This window comes from Lutjanus erythropterus, chromosome 17 (genome assembly GCF_056507025.1).
Source record: "Lutjanus erythropterus isolate fLutEry1 chromosome 17, fLutEry1.hap2, whole genome shotgun sequence".
Taxonomy (NCBI): Eukaryota; Metazoa; Chordata; class Actinopteri; order Lutjaniformes; family Lutjanidae; genus Lutjanus; species Lutjanus erythropterus.
The window spans coordinates 21,552,626-21,560,760 of record NC_139333.1 but is presented as its reverse complement, the minus strand read 5'-3'; positions in this window follow the sequence as shown (position 1 = coordinate 21,560,760).

The window sequence follows — 8,135 nt, the reverse complement described above, 5'->3', positions numbered from 1 at the left end:
AATTTTTTATTACATATGACATAACAGAGTCTCCACCCTTGTTGATCTAAAACTATCCTCTCTTGAGACAAAGAGATATGAAGCAAAAGAGAGGAAGAGAAAGAGGAAGAAGGGTTTTTGAATTGGCGGATACTGAGAGAGTTGTTTCTATACACTCAGCGATGAGTCAAAGGTGACACATTTGGAGATCAACTGTGTGATTTCCTAATGACGGGAAGACAAGACAGCAATGTCCTTCTAAGGCAGGTCTTAAATTTGTTGTGCAGCTCTGGTGGTTAGGCTCTAGCGAGTCATAGGTCTGTGCATGGACGCATGCACATGACCATTGTAGAGGTAATTCATGTGTTACATAGCCGCAGTCACCGCAACTCACCTGAAAACAGTGGTTAAACATGTGTTTCAATCCTTCAATTAGCAGCACCACATTGGAAAATTACTGAATTACAAGGTAAAGTCATGCATTACGTTTTTAGTAAATACATGTAAACAAGTATCAGCCGAAGTCTCCAAAGTTAGAGGCTGCGTCCATCAAAGCATTTTTCCCAGCTGAAACAAAGACACTATTCTGAAAACGCTCCGCTGGGAGTGCTTTAGAAGTGCAGCGTTTTTTCAGCTGAGATGGTTTGGTTGCTATGATACAGAATATCCATGGAGGTAGTGGTTAATTTATATGTTACAAGTACCAGATGTCACAGACATTTTGTGTAATCAACAAATTCTGAATAGAAAAATGGTGGCACAAGGTGGACTGCTTCCTCTGGCCCATGAACCCTCTGCTCAGTGTGTGTTCATGAGATATAGTGGGTAAGGAAACATCCCAGTGAGTGCCATTGTTTAGTTCAAGAGCTGAAGCTGGATGGAGCCCAGTACATGGAGTACGTGCAGGATTCAGTTTATGGTATTTCCCCTGCCCCCCAGCTCCGCCAGCTGGGTAAAAAGTGGATTTTTTTAAAAGCAGATTTTAAGAAAGAAGTAATTGATGAAAAATTAGGCAAGAAAGTAATGGGTAAAAGGAAGCTTAGTGAGCAGAGATGGTGATATTTTGTGAGCCACTATTTCAAATGTGGTTCCTGAAACAGCAAATTAATACGAACTACAGCTGTCAGTGCAATGAAATGTCAGTAGTCTCAATACAAAATACTTTATCAGAGAACCAGCAGCTCAGAATTGAACAACTTAGACATTTCTGAGCACACCTGGAGAGATGCTCTAATGCACAAGAGCTATTCTTTGAAAAAGCTGGAGAAATAGTAACAATAATTTGAATAGAAGGCATTTATGATGGATATGAAGTGTAACATAATTATGTAGATCATAGCAAATAGACCATGTTATTTTAGTCCTTAGTTTAACACCCATACACATACACCCACAAAAATCAACATAGGGCCTCTCCTGCTGGTGGATAAACACATCCATCGTTCCACACACGTCACACACACCATTGTGTCGCTGCCCTTGACTTGTCACTGGGCTTCTCGCTTCAGCTTTTTCCAATTAATCAGCCAAACTTTTGTTTGCCTTAAATGTTTGAAAGACACAGCAGTCACTAAGCAGCTCTATAAATATTCTCACTCGAGCTATTGTGAAACCCCTATATCCTGTAAAAAGGGAACCTCTGGCAGCGTCATATGATGGGAAATGAGAGCAAGCATCTCTGCTTGCTACAGGGAAGTGATCTGTCCTCTATGGTGTCTAGTCTGACCTCGCCGATAGGACGGGCTGACACTAACCCTGGGCTGGGCTGTCTACCCCAACCTTCAGCAGAGAAAAATATGGCCATTGCGGTTTCATTCTAAAAGGTCTTGCAAAACATCCCTCATTTCAGCGAAATAATAGCTGCTAAGCTAATATTATGCACACAGTGGTGATTTGGTGTGAACTTTCACTTGACCCTCCAGAAAAGGTATCAGTCACTGGACATAAGAAAAATTGGCTTTTGTACACGTTTTTGGGATTTTCCAAACATTCTTGATACCTAGTTCGCTTAAAACAAACCCTTTGTAATACTGAAGGGTCAAGTCACCCAAATTAGATATACTACAGTATATATCTTAAAACCTTGAAATAAGACCATCTAAAACCATTTACATAGCAAACGTTCTTTTTGTTATTTGGCTGAACTGTCCCTTTAACCTACATGATCCACATATAAGAGCCATGTGCATTAACTTTACAGTTTAGATAAGGTGTCACCCACTTTAAGTAACTTGTATGCATTCACTCATGAATTACCTATCATGAATACCTAAACAGCATTAAACAATCCGTTTTGGTACGAACTATATTGGGCTCTGTTGATGTTACAGGTTCAAGTCACCCAAATTACAAACTAAAACATTGTTTTACTCATGGTTTCTCTGAGATTTCTGCTTCCACAACAATTTATGGAGGTGACTGGAATTTCAATTATGTTGATGAGTAAAAGAGATATTCAGAGTATCTGGGAAATTGTTTCTGGAAGTACACATTGTTTTTGACTTTTTGAGATATAGTTTAAAGTAAGCACCACAAATGAAATGCATTGTACTGGTTGAGATGGGCTAGAGGGTTAGGGTTAGATCTGCAGTGATTAGTTCATTAAGTGATCAATCAATAGAAAATTAATTGCAAACTATTTTGATAATGGATTAATAGTTTCAGTCATCTGTCAAGCAAAAATGTCAAACAGTCGCTGGTTCCTGCTTCTTAAATGTCAGGATTTCCTGTTTTATTTGTCATTTATGATGGTAAGTGAAGAGTCTTTGGGTTTTAGACTGTTGGTTGGACAACATGAGCAATCTGAAGACATCAGTTTGGGCTCTGGGAAATTGTGATGAGCATTTTTCACTTTTTTTCTTATATTTTATAGACTAGACAATAATAAAAATGATCAGAAGTTGCAAACCAACTCATTATTCAGTATATAACCTCAAAAGTACAAGCATGGCATATGATAAATCTGTAATTTGGCTGAACTGACTTTAATCCACATGAAGGAGCCAAGTGTCTCATTGTGAAACATCAGAAAATCAGTCACCAAACATAAGCAAATGTGACTTTTGTATACAATTTTGAGATTGTTTAAACATTTTTGAATTATTAATGACTTGGTAGCATAAAACAAACCATACTGATGCCAGTAATATTTGCCTCAGTTCTACATTTTACTCAACAAATACTTTAATGCCCTTTCAGGTTCACATTGAGGATGAAACATGATTGCTGAAAGAGTAATTAGCTTACTGCTCTGTTGACTCATCTGTACATCAATAAAAAATATTGGATCATACGTAAGATATATTGAACGAAACTTTAACCAACCCCTATCAAATGCGTTCAGTTAGTCAGATATGGCTGCATAATTACCCTCAGTCACATGCACTTTAAACTGCCATAAACATCACATGATCTTAAGCGTGCTTCTGTGTAAGTGTGCCAGTGTTTTTATCCACAGCAGCTCAATCACACAGACTGTAAACCCCCTACTGAATCCCACATGCAAACACACTCCCTCACACAAGCACGCACAGAGGCACCTGCTTATGCCGCCCGTATGCACGTTCCACACATGATATGGAAAAGTCACACACCTGCCCCACACTGCTAGACAGCTGCTACATGCGGTGAAACAGATCACACAGTTGGACAGGAACACACACTCACCTGATACTTAACATTTACTGTACATACTTCTGGTCCATCCTACTGCTGGAAACACTGGGTCATGAGGATTTCCTACTCCTGTGTGTGTGTGTGTGTGTGTGTGTGTGTGTGTGCATGTGTGTGTATTTGTGTTTGTGTGCCAGTCATAGCAGTACACCTACCTCTTTGTGCAGACATGGGTTCTCTCTCAGCAGCAACACAATGCTCTTTCTATTCTTTGCCCCTCTCCCTTTCTCTTTCTCTCTAGCCCTCTCTCTCTCTCTTCCTCTCTGGTAACACAGCTCTCTCTGCTAAGTCTAACGTATTTCAGCACCTCCTTTCACATACACTCGCTTTATTAGGAGAAGCAAGAGCGTCCCTCCTCCCTCCTGCTCAGCCCACTCCCCTCCTTCCCAGGCGCCTTCTGTTTACCCCTTTCTATTCCTTTCTTTCTCTCTATACCTTTGTCATTCTCTTTGCTGCTGTCCCTCTTTCACTCACTCTCCCTGCCTCTTTGCACTTTCTGCATCTTCCCTGTTAATCTGTCTCTCCTCCTCAACTCAACCACTCTCTGCCACTGGTGTCTTTTTCATCATTTTCCTTCTGCCTCTGCTTCTCTTTGCCATTGTCTCTGTCTTGTAAAAGTGGGTCAAACATGAAAGCACTGTTAGATCTGGATGGGAGCTGGAGCTGGAGGGTTATATGAGAAAAAGCAGCGGGTGAACTGTCCTTTACTGCTTAAATCCTTAATACCGAACACCCTTGTTTCAATAGATGTTATTGTAACTCGGTAGAGAAAAAGATGATCTCTTAATGGCTCCAGTGAAGTCTTTAACTTCAGATACAGAGCCTATAAAGTTAAGTTTAAGGCTGGGCTGCACTGATGAGGATTAATTTTTAAACCTGATTAAATCATGGTTTAACTATAAATTATGTTGCACCAAACTTTAAAGTATCTTAAAATGAAAAAAGATTAAATTTAAACCCGCATTGAAACCTCAGTTTAGTTTTAACTCTCAACCTAGATTAAAGGAGAAATCTGTAAAACAGGCTATTCACTGTAGCTTATCATAAAGTGACCATGATACATTATCAGAGATTAAGGAATCATCCTTCTTTTGAATGAATGAATAACTGTTTTCCTTTGCCTATTTCACATTGATTAGAGTTCATTTGATGCAGAATGTGTGCTGAATGAGTAAGTGTCTGCTGTATCAGTAATAATCTTTTAGAAAGAGTAGAATGATTAAATCAAGCAATATATTAAGAGAGTTAAGAGTTTGTGTTTTCATAGCAGTGGGCTTTTGTTTTCAGGATAACAGGCTTAACTTTACATTGACAGACAAATGATAGTTCAAGATCAACTCAGGACTCGTCGTTGCATGTTACAGTTTACAGTGTTGTACTCATCTTGTGTTCCTGCAGCAAACTTGCAGCATGACTGAGTTTCTTAACAGCTGGAGAGGACGGGGAAACAACTCACTATAACCGTAGATTGTATGTTTAATAGGGATTCAACCTATTAAATATACACTGCACACACTTTGGACTGCATTATTGGCATACAATTGCTACATATTCTCGTACTGTGCTGTTGTTTGATTCCTACCAAACAATGCAGTGTTTTGTTAACTGTTTAGCTAGCTAGCATATAATGCAACATTTAAACTTTTTAGCTAGCTAGCAAACTATATAATAGAGTATAGTATATAATTTCTTAACTATTTAGTTAGCTAGCAAATAGTTTATGCTAATGTTTGGTTAAGGAATACAGAGCAGCCATAAGTTAGTGGCTTTCCCCCTTCTTTTATATGCTACTTGCTAGGTCCCAACAACATGCAAATTTATTTTTCATTTATTTTCATTTTGGCAAGAAAGCATCTCCATATTGATTAAACTCTATTTAATTTCAGTTTAAGTTCATTTGTATTTACTGAACAGAGATTAGCTTTCAATTGTGCAACAGAGCACTACTTAATTTTAAATCTGGATTAACTGAACCAGAAAACACTGACCAGAACGAACCTTAGATTAAATTAATCTTTGTTGGTGCAACCTGGTCTAAGAGGCATTATGTCAGATATTTCCATGCAGAAGCTTCAATTCAGGTTGATAAAGAAACCTTTAGTCCAGGGCCATAGCATGGACACTGCTACCTGTGTGTTGTGTGTCCTTGTTTCACACACACTAACCAAGGCTGAAAAACAAAGCTCTGCCTGTTTTTGAGCCACGGTCACACACAGGGGGAGTCCTATTCAAATTCACACACCAGGCTACACTTTAACCACGACAATAAACCGCTGCTCCTCAGTGCTGATACTCATATGAGAAAAATCTGCCCCCATCAGCAGAAAACAGTTAATATATGGGTGTAATCAGTATGCATACTGATGTGTATAGCGCAATCAGAATGAGTGGTATTGGGGGAATGCTTTGTTTTCCATTTTTATGGTGTGACCACAGACGGAGGTATTATTTTGCTTGGAGCTCTTCCAGTGTTTTGCGTGGTGATAGAAGAAAAACACACTATTATTATGACAACAGTAATCCTCATTTAATGATATTCTAAATGACATGCAGAATATTTCCTTCATGATGGCAGTAATGTCCTATCATTCAGCTTTAATCTGTAAACGCTCCATCAGTCTGTCACTAAATATGAAAATCCTCATTAGTCGTGGTAAATATCTATCTATCCAGTGGTGAGCACAGTGAGAGGGCAGGGGAGGGAGTTACTGCCTTTGCTACTTATGTTCTGAGCGCCCAAGTAAAGTAACTCTCCATACCCGTCTGGTTCTGTCCCACTGCTAGTTAGTCGGAGTGTCTCCTAAGTGCTGATGTGGTGGGTCAAAATGCTCCTCTGACTCTGCTGGTCTGAACAATTGCACCTCTAGTCCATTAAAAGGCTCTTTCATCTGTTCAAGTTGCTCCTAAGTGCCCATCAGGTCACTTAAAGGAGTTCTTCAACATTTTGCCAAATATACATGATTGTTTTTTTATTGCTGAAAGTTAGATGAGAAGAGCAATTCCGCTCTCATATTTATGCAGTAGTAATCCGTCAATTGGTTTGGTGTCATATAAATTCTGATTAACAACCTGAAAATGACTACAAACGTGGGCGCTCCATCTGGCAGCATTTATTGAACATGTCCAGACATGTTTGAGCCACTAGAGCCAGAAGACGCTGTTCAGTTTTTGGAACTGAAGTGAGCTGAAGTGAATTGCTGGTTGATTTGGACTGAGAGACTTTCTGAGGTAACTGATCATTAGGAGGGTGAGGGGAGTGGGTAAGAGGTGCTGTTTGTGTTTCAGGCTTACATAGTGTTGGGGGACCACGGCTCCGGCACATCACTGAGCCATGTTTGAGGTCCACCCAAAAAATCCTGATCAACATTTTACCTGTGTGACTCTACAATTCAGTTCTACGTAGTTCTCAGTTTTTTAACATGTTTTCAGCAACTATGTTCCAACGTACGATGTGTTAAAATGAAAAATTCTGCTGGAAAAACTTGCTCTGCTCGACATATTTTAGAAGGGAATATGGCCTACAGGGATAGGTAGAGGTGCAGGTGCGAGTATCTAACTCTGAGAAAATATTATGTTTGGGTGGGTGGTGGGTGGATGATTTATGCCTACATGTGGATTTCCATGAAGTCAGAGCTCATCCATGCATCACTACTGAAAAGTAAATATGAAGGTTACAGCCAGCAGGTAGTTAGCTGTGTTCAGACAGATGAACACAGTATATTTCATATGTATAAGTGTGAAAATGTCAAGTTGCATTTTATGGTCAGTTATGTACCTCATTACTTTTTGGATGCCTGTAAAACAGCAACTTATCGTTTTCACATTTTCGATTTTCACTGTAGAGCAGAAACCTTGTTTATCCATTTTTTTTTTCTGTGTTTTTTTCATACATCACTGTTTTTGGTCTCTGTGGGTTTCACAAATATTTAACCAATGACAGAACTAGGCTAGCTGTTGCTAAGCTAAGATAAGCTGCAAATAGCTGTAGCATCATATTTCACTGTACAGACATGAGAGCAGCTAATGAAGATATTTCTCAAAATATCAAACTATTCCTTCTAAGTGACATTCTAGTGCTAGATTATCCCTTTGTCATCCAAAACTCTCTGGGTAGCTCAAGTGTCCCTCTGTTGTGATCATAGGGACAAAAGATGCCTCTTTTTTTTGCCATTGTCCCTTCAGTGTAGTGGTGTGCACTAATAGGCTATCTCTGCTCTTTCTGCATTTTCAAGACAAAATAATGACATTCAAACCATTGTGTCATTGTTTATGCTCTGACATCACATATGTACAATCAGCAATATAATACACATTCTCTACTGTGTGTTGCGACAAATCGAACAGAAGCCTAATGCCTTATTCATAGAGAACACATGTGGTGCTAAAAGCTATTGTAGTTTTGATGCTTTGATCACTCAAAATAAAGCATTACTCTCACATGTTAAACATCTTGTCACAACTCACATGGAAAAGCAAAGTAAATT